The sequence below is a fragment of the Pelodiscus sinensis genome, chromosome 1, assembly GCF_049634645.1.
Source record: "Pelodiscus sinensis isolate JC-2024 chromosome 1, ASM4963464v1, whole genome shotgun sequence".
In the NCBI taxonomy this organism is placed as follows: Eukaryota; Metazoa; Chordata; order Testudines; family Trionychidae; genus Pelodiscus; species Pelodiscus sinensis.
Window position 1 is genome coordinate 199,275,316 of NC_134711.1, and position 23,889 is coordinate 199,299,204.

The 23,889-nt window shown below is 40.1% G+C and overlaps 1 protein-coding gene across 3 annotated transcripts in view; it reads left to right on the plus strand.

Moving 5' to 3' along the window:
- Positions 1-23,889, plus strand: part of DMD (dystrophin) — a 2,108,520-nt gene that overhangs the window by 367,047 nt on the left and 1,717,584 nt on the right. The window lies entirely within an intron of this gene.

Here is a 23,889-nt window from a genome sequence, read left to right on the forward strand (position 1 = left end):
TTCTACTAGAATCTGAGAAAATTCACAAACTAAAATTTAAGTATCACAAAGAATTAAAGCATTGAAAAGTCAAGTACTGTCAAGTTAGAAAATTCCAGAATGATTTTGACATGTAATTTTAATTCTCCCAACCCATTTATATGCTTATGATACAATCTTTCTTTAAATGCTAAAGTGATTATGTAAAACTTTTGGTTTACATGACGTGACCAGTATCATATAAGAACTGAGGCAGAGGTAGGAATTTAGTTCAAATCTGCATTCAACTGCCCTGCTCAAAGGGCCATTCTTTCTCTTTCACTCACTACAAATCTTCCAATTTCTGCCTCAAATGAGGTGGGGGCATGAGGACTACAGACAACTTCAGCATACAATCCTGATTTGTGCCCAGAACAGATTAATCCTGTGCACAGAATGAGACAGGGGTCCTGTATAAGATAATAATATGGAGTAACAAAAATAAAGATTGCATCTTGTATCATTTGTGTACAGAAAGAAGCTGAATTAAGGTTTCACAGAAAATATGGTTTCTGACAATTTCTAAGTACTTGATTTTGTAACCATTTAATTCTGTTTAGTCCTTATTTTTATATATCCTTTTGTGGTGAAAACACATGTAACTAGCATTAGACCAACTGTTTTGTTTGTGAATTAAATGACATTTGGTAGGAAACTGTGTTTTACAGCCCTAATCCCGTAAACACTTAAGCACTTATATAACTCTTCTTATATGCACTGTTCTGTTTATTTCATCTGTGTAGGGTTGGAGAGTTAGATGGTGCAGTGAAACATCCATATAAAACTACTACAAAAAGTAGTCTTGTTTTCTGCTATTTAAAGAATGCCATCTATGGCTTCATTTCTATAATGGGAAAAATACTCCTGTCTTATGTTTGGACCTAAAAGTTTGTTTGTTTGTTCATTTACATTTTGAAAGGGATCCCTGTTTGACAGGGATTCTCTAAACTTCAAATGGGAAATATTGAAAAATAAAAATGGAATATCTCAAACTAGTAGAAACTTTTTAAAAATATGACCACTGTAAATATGTTTTATAAATTACTTGGAACATTTTAACACTTTGACATCTTTAGATGAAAAGCATCTGTGTAGGCATCAATAGCTATGTCAAAGACCAGTTTTTCCTTAATCAGTACCCTAGTTAATCATCTCAGAACCTTAATCTTGGTTCAGAAACTGAACAGGCCTGGAAATTATATTACATAGAATCTCTGATTGTGGAGATCTCTGGAGAACAGGTTTGAGGGATATTCATGGAGTAGAGGGGCCAGGGACACACGCGTAGTAATTAGTGAGCAATTTGTTTCCTGAGCTGTCAATTATTGGTGTTTACATTAACACAAAATTAATTTCAATTTTGTTCATGGTGAGCATAGATTTTAAGTGAAATGGCTATATATTTACTTTGCATAATACAATTCCTATCCTGGTAAAACTGTATTAATGAAATATTATTAGTCTAGTCAGGAATGACTTCTAATTGTATATCCTACATATGTGTAAACAGATCTGTTTTAAATAATTCTGTTAATGTCTGTAGTCCTAACAACACAGATGGTTGAATGCCTTCATAATTTTCAATCTCTTCTTTAATGAAGTTCTGACATATGTTTATTGATGATACAGTAGCTAAGTGGTACCAGTGTGTTATATATTCATATCAGTAGTTGTAAATTAGTCTGTCAAGTTGAAGAGCATAGTAACCCTCAATTTTCAATGATATCAGCCAAATTCTTCATTCTGTTAGACTGACATAAATTTGAAGTTATTCCATTGGTTTCAATGGATTTTCAATGGGGTGAGTTTAGATCTGGCCAGTTACAGCTAGATTCATAAAGAAATGTAGACACAGAGATGCTGATCTGGTTGTCTCTGCTAACTTTTCTCTGGAAAAATCACTGGAATACTCAAAGTTTCTGTTGGAATCTATGTTCCTAGTATATTTAAGGAAAAGAGATAAACACCTCAGAGTACGATCACAAGAGCCAGTGTAGGCTGCTGGTATCACAGGCAGCAGCATCATGGCTTTGTAAATTGGTTGAAACTACAGTAAAGAAGAGAATTACCAGACACATAAATGAACATGATTTATTGAGGAAGATTCAATATGATTTTTACATAGACAAAACAAGCCTCATCTATCTGTCTGTATAATTTGAGACAGTTAAACAAACATGGACAAAGATGATCCAGTGAATATAAAGTTCTTTCAGAAAGCCTTTGACAATGTCCTCCATCAAAGGCTCTTAAGCAAACTAAACAGTCATGGGAAAGTCCTCAACTAGATGATTAACTGGTTAAAAAGGAAGCAAAGGGTAGAAACATTACCAAGGATGATTATAAACAAATAACACAAGTATTTAGGGGAAAATTAGAAAGGCAAACACAGAAAATGAACTCAAAGCAGTTAGGGACATAAAGGGTAAGAAGAAAACATTCTACAAGTGTTAAAAGCAAGAGAAAGACCAAGGACAGGATAGGCCTGTTACTCAATGAAGAGGGGAAAACAATAACAGAAAATATAGAAATGGCAGAAGTGCTGAATTACTTCTTCATTTTGGTTTTCTCCAAGAAGGTTGGTGGTGATTGGTCACCTCAAATAATGAATGCCAATGAAATGAGGTAGGTTGAGAAGCTGTAATAGAGAAACGACAAGTTAAAATTATGTAGACACATTAGATGTCCTCAAGTCACTTGAGGGATAAGATGCATCCTAGAATAACCAAGGAGATGACTAAGGAGATATCTGAGCCATTTGTTAAAGTATTAACTTTAAAGAATTATGGAAGACAAGAGAGATTCCAGAAGACTGGAAAAGGGCAAATATTCCCCATATATAAAAGGGAAAATAAAGACATCATGGACATTATAGACTGGGAATCTTCATAACAACAGCCATACTGCATCAGACCAAAGGTCCATCTAGCCCAGTATCCTGTCTTCCAACAGTGACCAATGCCAGATGCCCCAGAGGGAGAGAAAAGAACAAGGAATCTTCAAGCATTCCATCTCCCATCACCCATTCCCAGCCTCTGACAGAGGCTAGGACACCATTTCTATCCAATGTTGCTGATAGCCATTGATGGACCTAGCCTCCATGAATTTATCTAGTTCTTTCATGAACCATGTTAAAGTCCTGGTCTTCACAACTTCCTCTGGCAAGGAGTTCCACGGCTGACCATGTGCTGTGTGAAATAAAAACCTCCTTGTGTTTGTTTTAAACTTGCTACCTATTAATTTCATTTGGTGGCCTCTAGTTCTTATGTTATGTTATAACTTTTCCTATTCACTTTTTTCTTCACAAGTCATGATTTTATAGACCTCTATAATATCCCTCCTTAGTCTCCTATTTTCTAATCTGAAAAGTCCCAATCTTTTTCATTTCTTTTCATATGGGACCTGTTACAAACCCCTAATAATTTGTTACCCATTTTTAATCTTTTCCAATGCCAATATATCTTTTTTGAGATGAGGAAACCACATCTGTATGCAGTATTCAAGATGTGGGCCTACTATGGTTTTAGATAGAGGCAATGAGCTCTTCTCTATCTTATTCTCTAGCCCTTTTTAAATGATTCCTAACAATCTGTTTGCTTTTTTGACTGCCACTGCACATTGAGTGGATGTTTTCAGAGAACTATCCACAATGATTCCAAGATCTCTTTCTTGACTAGTTATAGCTAAATTAGTCCCCATCATAATGTATGTATAGTTGGGATTATTTTTTCCAATGTGCATTACTTTACATTTATCAGTAATACATTTCATTTGCCATTTTGTTGCCCAATCACTTAGTTTTGTGACTGGTCAGTTTAACTTCTGTACCAAGAAAAATAATAGAGCAAATAATTAAAACATCTATATGTAAAGATCTAGAAAATAATGCAGAGTACTCCATTTAGGAAGGAACAATCTATCACACACTTACAAAATGGGAAATGACTGCCCAAGAAGGAGTACTAAGGAATGGGATCTGGGGGTTATAATGGACTACATGCTAAATATGAGTCAACAGTGTAATACTGTTGTAAAAGAACAAACATAATTCTGAGATGCAGTAGCAAGAGAAGTAATCCTGGTTCTGGGCACCATATTTTAGGGAAGATGGGAGAAACTGGAGAAGGTCCAGAGAAGAGCAACAAAAATGATTAAAAGCCTAGAAAACATGGCCTATGAGGAAAACAGAAAGAATCCAATTTATTAGGTATGGAAAAGAGAAGACTGGGAGGGGACATGACAACAGCTTTCAAGTGCCTAAAAGGTTGTTACAAAAGAGGAGGCAAATAAATTATTCTCCTTACCATTTGATGATAAGACAAGAAACAATGGGTTTACATTGAAACAAGGGAAGTTTTGGTTGGACATTAGGAAAAACTTCCTAATTTTCGAGTAGTTAAGCACTTGAACAAATTGCCTAGGGAGGTTGTGGAATCTCCATCATTAGAGATTTTTAAGAGCAGGTTAGACAAAAACCTGTCAGGGATGGTCTAGATAATATTTAGCAATGCATGGTGTCTAGGGGTAAGGACTAAAGGACTTCTCAAGATTCTTTCCAGTACTATGATGATGTGCTGGTAGTGGTGATGGTATTGTATAGGAGATAATCTTTAGTCTGGAAGAAAATTTATTTTGAATTGAAAATAACTAGCACATTCTACATTTAACAAATAATTTCAACTATAAAATTCACAAATTGAGAATTACGTTATTTAGCTACAATTTTCAATTATATTTCAATGGCTATGAGCTAAAAATGTTTTCTAAAGCATTTGTAACAGTAAATGCAAATGCATATCTGCTGGTAGAAATGACTGTAAATACAAGTGTATCAAAATGTACTCTTTTATTTGTACTCAGTTCATGCTGTGGCTCCCTTTTTCTTCATCACTCATGCAAAGACAGTTGGTTAATCTACACAACATAGAATACAGTTTCTGATTAGTTGTTTTAGGAGCTTTAAGACACCTGGGCTATGAATTTAGTTTGAAGAATGTGCAATTGCTGCCAAACAAAAGTACACCATCACTATTGTTCCTAACAAAATTCCTCTCAACATTCATAATCTGGGATTATAGTTTTGAATTTTAAGATGAAATCAACTCATTCAGCATGCCAGTGAAGCTTTCTCCAGCTTCTGTTTGTTTCCTATTCATGTTCTCTTTAGTTAGCTTTTTACAGTTGCTGGCAGGAGGGCATGCTAAGCAACTTTATATGTATGGTTGCACATGGTGGGGCCTGTTCACCCTCTGGGTTCTGCTCGCATCTGCTTCAAGTTAGATAGTCAGCCTGGAGAAGGAGCATGTGTTGTAAACCATCTGTAATTCCAAGCCTACTGGGCTACCTTGCACAGCCCAGAAGATAGAGGGTGCTGGCCAAGATACCTGGGAAGTGAATTGATTCAACATATGTCCAGGATACCTTCCAATGATGGAGCGCCTATTTCATTCTGTTTGGAGTGTTAGGTTGGCAGATACTATCATGTGCTGCAGCAGAGTTGTATTCCATTCACTGGCACAGATGTCTTTTTAGGAATAAAATGAAAGGAAATGGTATGTTATTTTCAATGGGAAAACAGAGCGAGAGAGTATCTAAAAATATCTCTAGTCCATTAATGTAGTCTCAGGCTCCCTGTCTCTTACCACAGTAAATGACAATCTGTATATTTCACTGGGATTTCTGTTGGTGTTAAATGAGTAGAATATGTCCTGATTTGTTGGCTATAGGATGTGAAATACTTGGTAGATAGCCAGCCATCCCTGTGTCTGAAATCTTTGTGGCAGAGCTTGCCAAATTTCTCTGCTCTAATTTGGCATCTACACAGTTCGATATATTCAAAAACAGGAGAAAACTATAAAATGCCCTCAGCGGAGGGTATACACTAGAGGGCACATATAAATTGGTAGGTGTGAGCCCTTCTCTTTTTTAAACTCATATCATGATCCAGAAAAAAAGAGAATGCACTCATAAGCCTCTGTCACTGTGGATGGTTGTGGTTTCCAGAATTAAAGAGTAAATCATAGGAAAGGTGTTTGTAGAAGATATATAGGAAAGTTCATAGGCGATGCGTAGCAGCTCTTAAAAACACAGTTCATGCAGTTTAAACATAAAGCCCAATTGCAGTTTGTAAAAATGGAGGTGACAGTCTATGATAAATTAACTGAGAGCTACAATCAGACATACAGTATAAAACTGAAAACCAGATACTTTTACACTACATTAAAGTTTATGCTTCTAGCTTAAATGATGAATTAAGGAATGAGAACCACATTTAATGCTTACCTCAGTGTCAGAGTTGAAGGCTACCCCTCATAAATACTTAAAGAAATGGGAAGAAATGCTTAATTTTGCTTGAGGGGGTTTAATACATTTTGCTAAATACCACTGGCTACATCTGTCTTCAATTTAGAAATAAGGGGAAGAATAGAGAAACTCTTCAAGAATATAGAAACAATCAATAGGTAGCCCACTGCTGCTTGAGCACTTACGGTAATATTGTCCTGACAACAGCAGGGCCAACAGGTTTGTTGGGAACTAGGCAAGGCGGAGAGCCATGCTCCATACCCTTGGAAGAGGTGGAACCTCAGGTGGAGGAGGCGAAGCTGGGGTTAAGCAGCCGTCAGAGCCACCCAGAGAGCTTCACGCCTCCAGCCAGGTAGCCCTCTTCACTTCCTGAAGCACATTGTGCAGTGTTCCAGCAGCAATTTAAAGGGCCCAAGGCTTCAGCCGCTGCTGCAGTAGCAATGGCAGCCTGGAGCTGTGAACCCTTTTGTATCTCCCAGGCACTTGTTACTTTGCCCCTCCCCCGTTTCGTTGGGATTGCCTGACAACAATAGTCTACATATTTTTAGTGACATTCCTTTGTTATTCACTTTTTTATTGTGTGTTATTTTGAAAAGAAAGGAAGAAGATTGTGTACTGGAACTGAAAAGGCAGTGGAGAGACTATTAGTCTGGTGATAGGCAGTGCACTGGAATTTAAGATAGCTGGGTCATTTTCATTGCTCTTCCACTGACTTAGTGTGTGTCTCTGGGTAAGTTATCCATTTTGTTGATCTATGTGTGCATTTGGTGCAAGCAGTTCATAGCTCTCAGAGACTGAGTATGGGCTCTTGAAACCAGAGTGACTGAACTGACGGAACTAAGGGAGCCAGAGAGGTACATTGAAGAGACTTTCTAGGATATGGTGAGGGGTTTCACCCCAAATCTCTCAGCCTCTGTGCTATCAAGGAGGATGCCATTGTTAAGGAAGAAGAACATCAAACTGAAGTAAAGAGAAATTATTTCATAATTGGGAATGACGTCATGGCAGACACTGGTAATGAGGATACCTCTCTCCCAGTTATTAGGAAGAGCAATAAGGGATTCAGTCATTAGAGTTGTTGAATCTGTGATGAATGAGAGAACTTTAGGGTGAATTGCCTGGCATGGGCAAAGGTTGCAGATCTCTCCAGTCATCTAGATAGACTTATTTGCAGTGCTGGTGGTCACGTAGGTAATGGTGACATAGGGAAAGATAGGAGGGAAGTTGTAGAGGACAAATTTAGGCTGCTATGTAAGACCAGTAATAGTGTTTCAAATTCTTACAGTTCTATGTGTAAAGGGACTGTTAGCCCCTTACTAAAACTCTGTGGGAGTTTTTGGTTCGCCAGCTCCCAGTATCAAAAGGGGAAGGGTTCATGAAAAATCAGGGCCTTCAGACTGACAGACCCCAGAGACAATGGAAAGCAGCCAATACTCCACCTCAGCCTAATTGACAGGTTGGACAGGCCAGTGAGGAAAGTAAGAGGCCAGGCCCCATCCTCTGTGTGAGCTGGGATTTTCTGGGTCTCTCTGAGCAAGGAGAGAGAGCTGAGAGAGAGCTAAGAGGAGCAAGCTGTGTGGAGAGGCAGTCTTGCAGCAACAGAGCCAGGCACATACAGCCCAAGAAGTGCAAGCTGTGCTAAGGGGCGGGTCCTGCAGCAACAGAGCCAGGCACACACAGCCCAAGGAGCACAGACCCTGTGTTCAGCAGCAGACTGGCAGTGCTCAGAGAGCCAAAGGGGACAGAGAAGCAACACAAGGAGCTGGAGACTGGCAAAGCAGCACAGCCTGCAGCTGGGTGTGGTGAGCAGCTGGGACCGGCAAAGTGCAGGGAGAGGCTCTGGGCAGGGAGACACCACCAGCCAAGAGGTCCTGCAGGCCAGACTGGGAGAGGGGTCCTGCCACCTAGAGCCGGAGGCCATGTGGTCACTTCCAGAGCAAGCGTGTCCAGCCTGCAGCCCCCCCTGCAGCACAGCCAGGGCCTATAAGGGACCTATAAGGAACAGACTGTGAACTGTCCTTATACTCTGCAGACTACTGTTTGTGATGTCCCCATGCTACAGAGCAGGGCTGTGTGTTCTCATTTAACCTTTCTCATTTTTTTCTTATTCTTTTCTCTTTAATCAGTTGATGTTTAATAAATTGTATTTGCTTTGAACTTTATGAAATGATCACTGGGCCAAGAAAGCCTGCAGTGTGAGGAGAGCTCCCTGGAGTGGTGACCCACTAGCCTCTGTCCCAAGTGACTACAAGGTTGGGGATTAAGCCACAGGAAACCTGGGCTCAGACTTGTTGGGGTTTCGAGGACTCTGCTACTCAGGAAGGGGAGTCCTCAGGGTCAGGTGAACATAGCTGAATTGCTCAATATTAGCTATCATAAATAAATTTAACATCCTTAGGTGAGAGGAATAACCAAGAAGCCCAGAAGGGGAACTACAAAAAATGAGGAAGCTAGTAAAGCAGTAATGAAAAGGAACAGCCACAAGAGTGAAATGCATGGAAGCAGTGTGAATTTTTTTAAATCATAATAGAGTCTAAAACAAATTTAGACCCCAAATTTAAAAAATAATAAGAGGGTCAAAATAATGTCGCCATGGGTGAACAGTAGAAAAAAGGAAATGGTAAGAGGCATCCTTTAAAAATTGGAAGTTAAATTCTACTGAGGAAAAGAGAAAAGAACATAAACTCTTGCAAGTCAACTGTAAAATATAATTAGGAAGAACAAAAAAAGAATTTGAAGAACAACTATAAAAGATTCAAAAAACAAACAGCATTTGAAAGAGTACACCAGAAACAAGAAGCCTGCCAAACAAAGGAGGACACTGGAGGATTGAGGTTCTAATCTAAAGGGACACTGAAAGAAGACAGGGCCATTGTGAAGAAACTAAATTAATTCTTTGCATTTGTCTTTAGAGACCACATTTTGGGTGTCTCTAAACTTTTGACTACCAGAAGCTGGGACTGAACAACAGGGGATGAATCACTCAATACATTACTTTATTTCATTCATTCCCAGTGAAACTTTGGGCACCAGCCACTGTCAGGAAAAATATATACTGGAGAAGATGGTCTGACCCATGTGTCTCTTCTTCTGTTTAATTCAAATACACTGCTGCCAATAGAGGGGCAGATGGGACCCTTGCCCTGGGGCTTGGTGATTCAAAATGGCCTGAGGGTCCTGGCCTCTGCCACTACTGCAGCAGCTGGAGCCCCAGTACTTTTAAATCATGGTCAGAGCCGTGCATGGGGTGCTCTGGGTGGTGTTGAAGGGCTATCAAAGGGAAGCTACCACTACTACTACTGCAAAGTAGCTTTAAAACTTCACTAAACAGGAAGTGGAGGAATCTCTTTAAGTTTACACCATCCCTCTTGCTCTTCCCCAGTATAAGGGCTGCGTCAGGCATGAGATGTGCTTGTACTAGCAGCTCTAATGTGTCTAGCCAGCATAATGTCATCTATGTGGGCTGATACAAGCTGAATAAAGTACAGCTCCACCATGGGCTGACCTGATCCCAAGCAACCTTGAGGAATGGAGGAGCACAAACATTGTGGAAAGGTGTGTTTAGTTAATAAAGCTTCTGATTTATTTTCTCTTTACCTTCTGGTATTTGTGTGGCAAGTCTATTAATTAGTGGTGAGTTTGACTACTAATGGAATCCCAATGGAAAAAAGAGTCACTCTGTTGAAATGATCTTCAATTTATTTTGAGTTTGTCATCTGCATATTGTACAGTATCTCTGAAAGACTGTCAGAGCTAAAACTTTTCTGGTAGTGAGCCTTCCTTTTGTGAATTATTTTAGGCATCAATATTACAATACACATTTAGAGCTAGTTACATTTTTTCACAAAGCATGTGATAAAAGTCAAAGCCAACATGATTCAAGTGCATCTCTAGGCCAATCTTCCTAAAATCTTTGTGGCTGTATTTTACTAAGGAAATAAAAGGTACAAATAAAAGTATTCAAAGGCCTAAAATTCGGTGAATTTTTTTAAAGGACATTTTCAGGAAACCATTGAAGGTTTACAAATTTATCTATAGCATAGATCCATTTCCATTATCTGTTTGCATTTTAGCACTAGTATTACTCTTGCTTTAATAATTTTATGCTGTGCTGCTGTGAGACTGCCAAAAATATAATCCTTAATAATAGTATCCAATAATCCAGCAACAGCAAATTATTGTAGTTAAGTTTTTCCCTCCTCTACCCAGGAGGGCAACTTGTTTGCCAAGAAAAGAAGAGGCCTGGAAACTATCCTGCATTTTCTCTATACAGTGATTTCTTACACGGTCAGAAATATAGTGGGAGTCCCAATGTGTTTTTTAGCTAAGAATCCAAAATTCTAAGACACGTTGTGTTAATAAACCTTTAAGGATAGTTCAGGAATGCATATACTTAAACGAAAATGGAAATGTACTACTTTTTCTCTTAAATAGAAAAAAATAATAAACCCAACCCATGTAAGTAAATGAGTTGCTGAAAAAAAGATAAATTTCAATGTACTTTTACCATTTCCCAGGTTATTAACATTTCCTTCTTCTGAAACACATATCTCTGATGATAAACTGTTACATGCATTCAGTGCACATATCATTATGTTAAACAGTGAGATTTTTATTTATAATTTATTAGAGAATGGATACCTATTCTACATTTTTAATTGCAGGATAAGTCTATTCTGATGTGTTGGATGTAATTTGGATTGCAAGTACCAACAGTGGGGTAGACAGTGAAAAATGCTGTGCTTTAAACTAGAACGTGATAGTACAAATAAAAGTGAGAACTACCAGTCAGTGTTATTCTCACTGATTATTCACCTGTTCACTTTTGACTTTTGGTGGAACCCTCACAGTTTCTTAAAAATTTCTGTGTTAATGTTTAGTGAAATGTCTGTGCATGACAGGGAATGTTTTCTAGTTTACATTTTAAACTATGTTTACAGACACGAAATATGCAAACAAACATCTCCTACATTCATTGCACTTAAAATAATGGGTCTCCCTTTAGAAAATGTTTGACTATCTGCAATACTTTCTAGATTTTCCTCTGTTCAACTGGCAATCACAATTTTCTTGCATGTATTGCTTCATGTTTCTCTCCACCGGTTCTTTATTTAGATTTAATCATTGGAAGCCTCTTCACAAGCATATTTTTTCTGTATCTGAGTATTCAAAAACTTACAGGATGAAATCCTGGTCCCAATGGTCAACTTCTCATTGGTTATGTCTACACTACAGCGTTATTTCAAAATATCTTATTTCTAAATAGTTAATTTGAAATAAGTTATTTTGAAATAACGCGTCTACACACAAAATGCATTTTGAAATAGCGTTTTGCTATTTCAAAATAGCATGTCCACACTGAGTGGACGCTCAATCGCATTAAAGGCCAGCTGGAACCAGCTCAGGCAGGGCATCAGGTCAGGAGTGCCTTTGTGTGGCTGCTGCCTGAGGCTATCTGAGGCTTGTGCTTAAAGGGACCCCCCCCCCCACACACACACACACAACCCCTCCGGGCAGCCAGTTCTCAGGTTTCCCTGCCTACCTCACTGAGGGACAGCAAAGCATTTTGTCTCTGTGTGCTCTGGTTGCCCTCACTCGGGACATCATAGTACTCTGCAACATGGAGCCAGAGCACTCTCATGTTTCTAGTGGATGCGTTGCTATGAGCCTGGCTGCACTTTCTGCAGGCTGCCATCCAGGAGGTCCATCGGGGGCCTGTCAGTATCCAGGAGGCCCTGCGGGAGAACTTCCACCCTGAGGAGCACTAAGAGCCTCACTGGTCTGCCCCACTGGGGGCTTGTGCTTCATTCCTTCCTCGTGACCTTCCACTTTTCCACCCTCACCCCAACCCCCCTTCCTAATGTAAAACAAAAAACAACTTTTTTCATAAATACAAACTCTCTTTATTTAACAAAATTTGGGGGGATGAAACTCTGGGGAGACTGGGGAAAGGAGGTGGGAGAGGGGAGGCGAGAGGGTGGAAGAGAGGAGAGGGAAACCTGGGAGGAGGGAGCTGGAAGGGGGAAGCAAGGGGAAGAAGGGGGAGGGGAAGCTCAGTGGTGGGGGTCTCGCCAGGCCAACTGTCTCCCAGAACAGCAGATCCAGGGGCCTCAGCATCCCCAGGGCGATGGGGAGGCAAGTGTGGAGGTTGAGGAAGGTATGGAGGGAGAAGCAGGAGGGGGAGAAGGAGTGGAGGAGGAGTGGTAGCTGGGAAGACAGCAAGTGCTAGAGCAGCAGGAGGCAGCACGCTCTGCACTGGGGCCTGCAGGTGTTGGCAGATGGCACAGCACAGGGCAAGCTACTCCCACCGGCACTCCAGATCTTCTTGCATCCAGTTCTAGAGGGTGCGGTGCAAGGCTCGCAGTACCCCCAGGTGCTGCTGTTGGTACCCCTTCAGTGTTCAGGTGGTCCTGTGGAGCCCTCGGGTATGGGAGCATGTCTCGGGCGGGGTGGTGTGCCCTACACATACAGCTGTGGAGAAACAAGAGAAGTGGTCAGTTATCCCTGGGGACACAGTGGGTGAAGCCCATCCCCCCTGTGCAAGGCGAGGATGACCATGCCCTGAACCATCAGAGCTGATGTGCTTGCACAGAGGCCACGATCGGAATGTTCAGCTATCCCCAGGACTGGGAGATGCCCCAAGACTGCACCCATGCCCCTGTGCTTTGTATAGTGTGGCTGAGGTGGGGGGGAGATGTCCCCTGCCTCTGTGTAGAATGGCCTTGTGGAGGGAGGGCGTCCTGCTGTGTCCCACCCCGGGGTCAGGAGAATGTCATGTCTCTTCACACATGCGTGTGGCTAACAGGCCAATGCCCCTGTGTGGCAGCCAGCTGGAGCCACCTGCCCGGGGTGGCACGGCATGTGCTCAGGTTGCTGCATGATCCGTGGTAAGCAAGGCCCACGCGTGTGGTCCCTGGTCTCTCTCCCCAGATGACCCTGATGACTTGGCTGCTGGGATGGCTCAGTGGACCTGGCAGCGTGGCACACTCCATCTTGGCTCCTGCAGCTCCTGGCGCTCTTCCTCCATGCCCTAGTCAGGACCCTCTGCTCCCAGATCGCTGCCATCCTGCCCCCCAGGATGCGGTCCAGGGCATCAAAATAGGGGCAGGTATCTGCTCCTGTTGGGGAGCTGGCCCGTGTAGCCCTGGCATACGCCTGCTGTAGTTATTTTATTTTCATGCGCACCTGCTCCTGGGTGAGCATGTGGCCTTTTGTGGCCATGCTGGCAGCTATCCGGCCATAGATGGCCACATTCCTCTGTCTAGTGCAGGGATCATGGATGTTGGAGGCCTCCCCCCAAACCTCAGTGAGGTCCATGATCTCCGCACTAGTCCAGGAAGGCACCCACGTTCTCCAGCCCCTGTCTGGCTCCTGGAAGTTGGGGGACTGGGCGGTGGATGGCTGGCTGGCACTGGCTGCCCGTCTCATTTTGGGGCCACTGGATCAGGCAGGCCAGAGTCTACCCCTTTAAGGGCTCCAGGGCTGGGTTAGAGGAGAGGAGTTTTCCAGGTTTGGCCCAGAGTGGCCACCAGGGCACAGTGGGAAGGGCTGGAGGCCCCCTATTTCAAAATAAGTGTCTACACAGCACTTATGTCGATTTAGCTATTTCGAATTTGGTGTTATTCCTCATAGAATGAGGTTTACCAAATTCAAAATAAGCATTCCGCTATTTCAAATTTATTTCGAAATAGCGGTTTGGCTGTGTAGACTCTAGGAAAGTTAATTCGAAATAACGGCTTTTATTTCAAATTAACTTTGATGTGTAGACATACCCATTGACTTTAGCAGGACCAAGTTTTCATTCTGATGAAAATGAAATCAGACTTTTTTTCTTAGTCATGTGTTTCTTCTTTTTTACCTTCATTCAATCAAGTTGCTCATGCTGTACAATAATATAAACAGGGAATTGTCCACATTGATAGCTGGGTTGTAGAAAGTTTGCAGGTTCACTTACTATGCACCCACGAGATTTTAAACTTACCCAAAGCTTATTTAAATCTTTTGCTTACTGTATATAATCTGGGCTTGAACAGTAAACATATAATCAGAAGAATTTTCCTTCTCCACAGTGGTCTCCTAATATACTGAACTAATTAATTTAGTATAGAGAATTACATTTCCCTCAGTCCTTTTGCAATTCAAAAACTGTTTATGAGAGGAGGAAAGCGTTGAAGTAATACATTACACTATGTTTTCCTTTTAGGGAAAATAAATTAAATAATGGAAGGAATCATAAATAGAAAACAATTGCCATTGATTAATATATGGGGAATGATTAAGTTATTTTGACTTTTTCTAAATTACCAAATTATTCATCAGTCTTTACAAGTCATTTTTTTCTACACTGCCTACTCCACAGTTTTCCACTGAACCCATCTGCATCAGTGACACTGTTTTGATTTCCTATATACAAGTCTCATATTTGGTGGCAGATTCTGTTTCTGCTGTCATGATGGATAGGGACTCAATTTGTTGTAGAGCTGATGCACATTATATCTATTTTTAAGATTCAAGTAATTGCATCTCAGAATACTATAGCTGTCAGTCTGTGATGATCCAGACTCAACACCTGCAGAGGAATAATGCACAATAGCTAAAATGACAAGGGACAATTCTTTGAACATACATATAATTTGTAGTGCTGGGGAAGAGATGTTGTAGTTGCCCATTTCATTTTGTACCCATTCCATTTCAGTCTATTCACTAACTTTTTCAGGTATTTTCCTTTAGTTCTTGTTGTTGGCCCAAAAGTCATGTTTTCCAATAAATAAATGCATGAATAAGAATTAAAAAATCTAAACACAATTGTAACAGTATAGAGATTGACACAAATCAATTTTAAATCTGGATTCACAGCTGGATGAGTGGAAAGTAAATGAATTGAAGGAGATGAAGGTATAATGGGTGGGTGTTAATGGAATGCATTGTGAGTAGATGATGGGAGAGAGAAGTGGTGAAAGAGTAAACAGTGATGATGGAGTTATGGAATGGAAATAACTTGTGCTTGCATAGGTGGTCAACAGTGGATGTCAGTGTTTCAACATATTGATTACTGTATTATTTTAAAACTGGAAGTGATTCTCAGAGCATATGCTGGGTACTGCTGATGTATGTGCACCCCACATACTTTGTACTTGTTTCTGTGGGGATGGAGAAAAGAAGAAATGGGGCAGGAAACATGGATTTTAGTTGGATTCTCATACTCTGTCTCATACATATGCAAAGATCAGGTCAGGATAACTCGGTCAAAAAGACCCAGAAACTTCCAGAACAGAGTATGGTAGCTACTGGACATGCTTATTAGTCATTCTGGGGTGGAATAAGAACTTTAACATCCTTGCAACCAGCCTCACAAGTAATAAACTACTCACCCTCAAAGAAATGAGTCAATCAGAACAAGAGAGGATAGAATTTATAGGAAGAGAATTTAAAGCCAGCCTTGTGGACTTTCTGTGTGATTGACACAGAACCAAAAATTTGTGTTTGCTGTGAAGGCTGGGTGCCTATATCTGTATGACTTTGCCGTTCCAGTGCCGTTCCAGCAGTACTTATTAGGTAAACCCTACATTAGGATGATGTTTGTTTCTCTGAAGTGTGTTTTATGGACCTGGGTGGAGAGCTGTGGGGAATGTTGTGTGTGTGTGTGGGGGGGGGGACTTTTTAACCTCCAGAGGTTACAGAGCCTGCAGAACTTACATTTAGCTACCAGGTGCCATCTTTAAGATGGCATCCATTCTCAGTGAATTATAGAGTCGTAAGACTGAGAAGCACCTCAAGAGGTCATCTACTCTAGTTCCCTGGAAGGACTGAGTATTATCTAGAACATTTCTGACAGGTGTATGTCTAACCTGCTGTCAAGAATCTCCAATGAGAGAGATTCCACAACTTCCCTAGACAAGTTTATCCCAGTGCTGAATTGCCCTGAAAGTTAGGAAGTATTTCCTAGTGTCCGTCCAACCTAAACTTCCCTTGTTGCAGTTTAAGCCCATTCCGTCTCCTTAAACTCTGAGGCTAGGGCAGTAGAAAGAGAAAAATGTGGCACTCTCTGAGGTGAGGGTCTGTGAATTTTTGCCTGATTTTGCTGGGATTATGGAGAGAAGATGGTGCCCTATAGCGATCCAAGAATGGATATTTTTACATGCTGATACCAATACCTGTGCTATTTTGCATACAAGATCCAGACTCAGTTTCACCAGCAACTGAGAGGACCAGTCAGCCTTTAGCACAGGAGTGGTCATGTTGCTAGCTGCAGAGATTCCCAAGCTGTTGGTTTCCTGACAGGGTTCTGAACTATTTGAAAGAACTAAGATGCTGCTGTTTCTCAAGCTCTGAAGAGTCAGGTGACCCAAATTACATACTTAAAGACCAGTAGTGAAAGTAAAGCAATGCATCGTAGTGCACGCCTCTGGTAAGAGCTGCTGGGGTACTCTACTGCAGGAGGAGGCCATCCATACTCCCAGCTGGCTCTTAGGACTTCCTGAAGGCTGCTACATTAATCAGCGGGCAGGTGAAAAGGTGTTGCTGGGGATGTGCCCTACCCAACTAGTCTAGGACTGCCCCAGTCCTGAGCCCCCACTGGACTCCCTTTAAGGAAGTTGGGCAGCTGACCCCCAACTCTTACCCATGCTACTTGTTGCTTGATGTTCTCCTTTCATCACTGTGAGGGAGCGAGTGGACTTCCCACAGTGTCCCTGCATTCCTCTGGTGTGTGGAGGTGTGTGGAGGGACAGAGGAGGGACTGACACATGCTGTGAGCTTCCTTCTCACTCCTGGACTATGATGGAAGGGGGACACCAAGCAACAAAGAGATTCCCCCTACCCCCCACCCTTCTTAAAGGGTGACTTTCTTACAGTACCTGTAAGAAATTAAAGTTATTTTCTCCCCGTTAAAGACATACTATAAAGTCTGAGAAATCTCTGAGAGAAGATCAGAGGGGAATGTTTTTTGATGTGTGCACTAAAACCTTATGTTTGAATCATCTCAAAGGGGTAGTCTGTTATCCTGTAACTTAATGAAGTGGGTTTTTCCCACAAAAACTCATGATTCAATATATTTTGGTTAATCTCTAAGGTTCCACAGGAGTACTTGTCATTTTTATGTTTAAATGTTAGTAATAGAAACAAAAAGGGGAAAGCCTGCATAAGAATCATTATAGAGTCAAAGTCTAATAGCGTTTGTTTTAAAGTTATTTATAGTATTCCAAATAATATTTATTTTATACCATTTACATAATGTTTTGTGTGTATTAAATGTTTGTTTGATTATGAAAGTGCATGTCCATTTATTAGAGTTTTACCAAAATAGCCCAGAAGTTTAACTCTGTAATGCTTTCTGAAAAGCATTGAAAACATAGAACTCTGGTCGGTATTTCAGCATGCAATGAAATGGAGGTAGAGGAAGTAGAAGAGGAGTTTAATAGCTATACAGCATATTGCTGTAGTGTTCCCTTGCCCCAGTACATCTCTGTGTTGAATCAAAATAAAGTATTTCATCTGTATGTTGTGAGCTTTAATTCAGGAATGCTTATAACGCTCAGTGATATTATAATACAGAAGTGCAAAGAATGACAATGGGAACAAAACAAATAATTCACTTCCTGTGTAACTAATTCATTGTAGCTTGTCCATGGATACATCTAATTTCAGTATGTAATGCTTAGTTTTCAGTGGACATAAAAAATCACATGTATTTGCCTCGGTTCCTTGAATTGATCATTTGAGAATTTTCAGTTTCAATACTCACATTTACATGTTCAAAATTCACTGTCTGTGTAAAATAACTATTTAAAATTAATGGGTAATTTTTAGGGTTCTTTTAAAATGTACTTTGTTACATTCTGGACAGTGAGCTTGTTCTCTAGAATAATTATAGAACAGCAATACAAATTATGGCTGCGTATAGACTGGCATGATTTTGCGCAAAAGCAGTTGCTTTTGCGCAAAATCTTGCCTCCTGTCTACACTGGCCGTGAGTATTTGCGCAAGAACACTGACTTTGTACTGTACAAAATCAGTGGTTCTTACGCAAATATGCTGACGCTCCCGCTCAGGGATAAGCCCTCTTGCGCAAGTATTCTTGCGCAAGAGGGCCAGTGTAGACTGCAATGTTAATTTCTTGCGCAAGAAAGCCCGATGGCTAAAATGGCCTTTGGAACTTTCTTGCGCAAGAGAGCGTCTACACTGGCACGGATGCTTTTGCGCAAAGGCACATGCCAGTATAGGTGCTCTCTTGCGCAAATACTTTTAACGGAAAAACATTTAACTTTTCCTTTAAAAGTATTTGCACAAAATCATACCAGTCTAGATGCAGCCTATGTGAATACTGGTTTTTTTGTTCTCTCTGATTGCTACAAAGCCATCCTTGCCAGAAACTCCTTTATCCTTTGCTCAAAATCCATACAAAGAGCAGACTCTTTTGACATTGGAATAAATCATATTATATTTCTCTTCCCATAGGCTGCGTCTAGACTGTCAAGTTTTTCCTCAAAAGCAGGTGCTTTTGCACAAAAACTTGCCAGCTGTCTACACTGGCCGCTTGATTTTGCACAAAAGCACTGACGTTCTACTGTCCGAAATCAGTGCTTCTTGCTCAAATGCTTTGACGTTCCCATTCGGGCAAAAGCCCTTTTCCAGAAATATTTTTGCGCAAGAGGGCCAGTGTAGACAGCTAAACACTGTTTTGCGCAAAAAAGCCCCGATGGCGAAAATGGCGATTGGGGCTTTCTTGCGCAAAAGCGCGTCTAGATTGGCACGGACGCTTTTCTGCAAAAGGTGCTTTGGCGTGAAAGCGTCCATGCCAATCTAGACGCTCTTTTCCGCAAATGCTTTTAACGGAAAAACTTTTTCGTTAAAAGCATTTGCGGAAAATCATGCCAGTCTAGACGTGGCCATACTGTTTTATTGTTGTTTCCTTCCAAAATAAAGTAGAAAGGGAAAAGGTGGCTTCATGCCACATATCAAAATACCATGGTGGTTCCGCAGTCCTTGACTATGCCTCAAAGCTGGAATTTGGCATGGCCAAAATATAGGGGCTAGCAATAATTATAGTGAAATCTCCCCAGGCTTGTGTGGAAGGGTTGTGAATTTGCTTTCAAAGTAATGTTGTATGTTTTTTTATAAAGAAAGGTTGAATGGAAAATCGATTTAATACTTTAAAAAGAAAAGTCTATGATTGGTTTTACTTTCGGGGGAAGGTACTGTAATGATTCACCTTCCAACCCATTGGTTAAATCATGTGGTAGCAGTCATGGGATTAAGATGGAATTTGTGAGGAAATTTCAGTAGCACAGGGAATAGAAAAAAGCAAGCAAGCATAAGTAATCTGTTGTCAAAGAACTGTATTGCTCTGGGAGCTCAAACTTATAGTTACAGTACTGCCACTTCAGACAATAAAATAATTCCATGAGTTTATTTGTTATTCATGGCCCCTTCCCAATTTTGTCCACATAAATTTGTTTATCACTCCTATTCTTTCTGTCACATTAAAATTAAGAGTGCAGTGAATGGCAAGATAACTGTTCTGAGCTGGGATGTGTACTCATTTCCATTCATCTCCAGAAGTCTGAAGACTCTCTTTTTGGAATTTGTATTCTATGTAGAAATCTGTTGTGATTTGGTGATTTATTTTTTTGTAAAACACTGGCATTTTGTCACATTTACTAGGGTAGAAATGTATATATCAAAGGCTCAGGAATTAGAAGGGATGTTTTTCTCTCCCATTACCTTTGTTCTTGCAGGTCTCTGTGCTGGGAAGATGTAGACCATTCTTAAATCACCAAATATTATGACATGTATATATAACCACTGGAGCAGTAGCTTCTCTTAAGCTTCTCTTAAGTGTTTTCAGTACCTTCTCTTTCCTGTTGCTCATAACTCTTTCTAACTCTCTTCACAACAATGATTTTGGTTTTTGAGTGGGAGCCCAAAAGTCACAAAAGCATTGTGTGGCCATTGAACACAGATGGCAGCAAACGGCATCATTGTAAGGGATGCCTAAGGTAAAATCCTGAGAGCTCCCATGAGGTTTAAACAATTGAGCCCTAAATGCTGTGGAGTTTTATGACTCATTTAGAGTGATTGTTTCATGCATGCACTGTAAGACTCTATAGGTCCCTAGTCCTTATGCACCTTGAAAAAGCAAAGCTCCTGAACCTGCTGTCATAAGCTTTCATAACATCAGAGATTCTGAGCCCAGTGCATAATGTTTGCAAGAGTTCAAGATGAAAAAATTGCTTCACTGAGTTTCTCATAGGTGCTCATAGTGAATGTTTTATTCAATGCATACTGTGGGTCTGACTCTACAGTGCTGTGCCCTTATGTAATTTTCAATGCAGTAGTCATTTTCATCTGTGCAAAGTGGGTGTAAAACATTGCCACCTGGGCAGATGAGTGGAGAATTCTGATTGAGTGGTTTGTCATACTTTCATCCAGAGTGCCTCACACCTGGTGTAGTGGAGAATCAGGCTATTTTACTGGAGTTGTATAAGGAAGAGTTCTTGTGGTTTCTAGCCAAATAATTTCATATTATGGATGGATAGAATACAAATACCATTAAAAAGTCTGCATAGTTAAGAAAGTCAAAATCAAAAAATGTAGCTTATGTTTCACTTGCCACATTAAATAAATCTCCTCCTTTGTGTGCACATTGTTAGTCTTCGGTGTCATGATCATGTATGTCTTGGGGCGTATAATTATGAAGTCTGAAGGCTTGCAAAGGCTCATAAGTTTGAAAGCTTGGTTAATGAGGGTGGGTAGTTTAGGATTTAAGTGTAAGAGGCTACAACTGAGCAAAGCCTATAGAGTTCATTGGGTTGCAGACTGAATTCTGTTATTTTGTCTCATGTAAATGGAAGTAAAACATATTTTCTGCCTGTTCCTAGAAGTTCATGTTTTAGTTCTAGTCTCCTCCTCTTTCAGGAGTCATTATTAATCAATACCTTCAATACCATCAGCTCCTGAGCTTCACCCAAACTATCCATATAAATAGGAGCTGCACTCATAGACTTCTGGACCTGACTGAGAGTGGTACCTAGGGAGGGAAAGGAAACATGAATTTAGAAGTTGTGCCTTCATTTTTTCTCCTATTACATCTTCCCTTTGGTCCCAGAGTTAATGAATAGGGATAATAATTTTATTTTATAAGTTTATTTAGATTGGGAATGGGTTTCATCTAAATGAATGTATTGCCTAACCTATGGGGAATGAGCAGGGTAATATTCGGAGGTAGCACACTATGTCGTCAAAAAATAAAAAAACATATAATTTATTTTGTAACTCAATAGAAATATCGTTAGTCGGTAACCAAAAACTGTTTTTTTCCTTCTCTTCATTTTTGTTGTAGTTCAGACAATCTCTTTGGTTTGTGATAGTTTTCATTTGTTCAGTGTGCTTAGAAAGCTTTCGCAGTGCAAAGGAAAGTATGTTATACCAACATTTAGCAGATGCCTTTAAAGAATCTGCTATTGTCCAGCACGATTTTCAAAGTTTCAGAAGTATCCCACAGCTTCCCTTGACTTCAGTGGCATCTGTATATGCTCAGAACTCCTGAAAAAAGATCGTCCCATGAATGTTAAGATTAATATTTTGGCAATTTATGACTTGTATTGTATTAATATCTGTTTTTCCCAGTCAAGCAATAGGGTCCTATTGTGTTAGGCCCTGAACAAACAATGCAGTGGATACCACTGCTTTCTGAAGGAACTAAGTATGATGTAAGGCCTTAGGTAACACTATGCCAGTCTACCTTTGAGACTACCTGTTCCCTAAAATCTCATTTTAAGAGCTGAATTTGATGTCCTAAAGTATAAACTCAAGAGAATGAGAGTCTGGGAACTATTCACTGTGAATATTCACCTGGGAACAACTCATTGTGAAATTTTCTCCCATTTCCTGTGAATCAAAACTTTATAGAAGCATCCGATACATGCTTAATGCTTTGTTTTCTTCTTAGTTTATTTTTGTGGGTTGACTTGAAATTGGAGGTTTATCAGTTTGATTTCGTTATGCTGGTTCTAGAATTAATGTTGGTTACTGGCCCTTGCTGTCCGGTGTAATTTGCTTTGTTAGACTCATTGTGAAGGGCTCAAAGGCATCTTGTAAACCTAAAGAAACAATTTATTTTCACTTCTCTAAAGATGGATGTGATTTAATAGTCTGTGTGGCTTGATTGAGGTGCCCATAGAGAAGATTTGGAATTTAAAAAGAAAATTATATTTTCCTTGTGTTTAGGAGAGTAAATTAGGGGCTTGTTGTAAGTAGAGATCCTGATGATGGAAAATGAGATTGTTTGCCTCGGGTGTTTAATCTGGGAAAAGAACAATAGTAAAAAGGAGGGTGCATAGCTATTTTTCTTCCTTTTTGTTACTGAGTTTGTATTAAGGAGATGTGACAGTGTTCTCAGAGGAGCTTGCATTATTGCACTGCAATCAAAGTGAAATCAATGTTCACTATCAAAACAACAATATTATATATGTCTTAATCTTCTTTGCTTTCTGTTATACATATGCAGTCACTAAAGCTAGTTTTCAATTGGGAGGTATGAAATAAAAAAATCTCTGATCAGTGTACACAAAACATACCAACAGTGATGAGTCCTAAATTTAACTAAACAGTTAATTTCAGACGCAGTCAGAAAAGCTCACAAAGTTCAGTTTCTGAAGACTTACCCCTGGACATTTGAAACAAAAAGAATAGTGTGCAGAGGTAATGATGGAGAGGGAGAGAAGTTCTTGATATTAATTTTTTTTTTTAATATTTCCCCTTTCAGTACATCCCATTTTATGGGTCAGATTATTGGGAAGACAGATAGTGTTCCATTCAACATTATTTCAGAGAGATTTCAATAATCCTGTAAAATACTCTACCGCACAAATAAAAATACAATAAAATAATGGTGTGTTTGGTGGTGCCTTAGTTCATTTCTTCCACTTGTCATCAGATAGATGATTCCTGTCTCTCTCAGTCCATTGTGGTCCTGATCCAAAGCTTGTTATAGTCAATGGAAATTAGTGTGACCAGGGATCTTAGTCATGAGCCATGTACGAGGCTTTGCAAAGACAACTGATGAGGCTGTAGTATGTGTAGATTCATTTTTCTATTCCTTCATTTTCAATCTTCTAGATATCCTTCTTCTTCAGTTGCTCTATTATTAGAGCTATCCTATAACCTCAGCTAAGGGTTGAATTTATCAGAGTTTCTGTTCTCAGTCTGATTCAGACCACTACCCTAACTCTGGAAAAATTGTGCTGGGCCTGTTTAATAATCTTATGTCGGAGGAGATTAGTTCAAGAAGAGTACAAGGTTAATCAGACAAGCTATTTTTGAGTTAGTAGTATTAGATGGAATTTTTTCTGCTTTTTCATAACTGGAAAAATGGCTTTATCTAAAGACCAAGTATTTTTTTTTTTACACTTAATTCCCTCCCTGCCACTCAGAAGTACAGTTTTAACTGTTTGAAATTCTTGGGCCAGATTGCTGAGTCTGGCTGAATTCCAACTTCAATTTTACGAGCCTACCATCCTTAGTCTGTCCCAGGAAATCTCCCCATGCTTGCTGCAGGGGGAATGACTA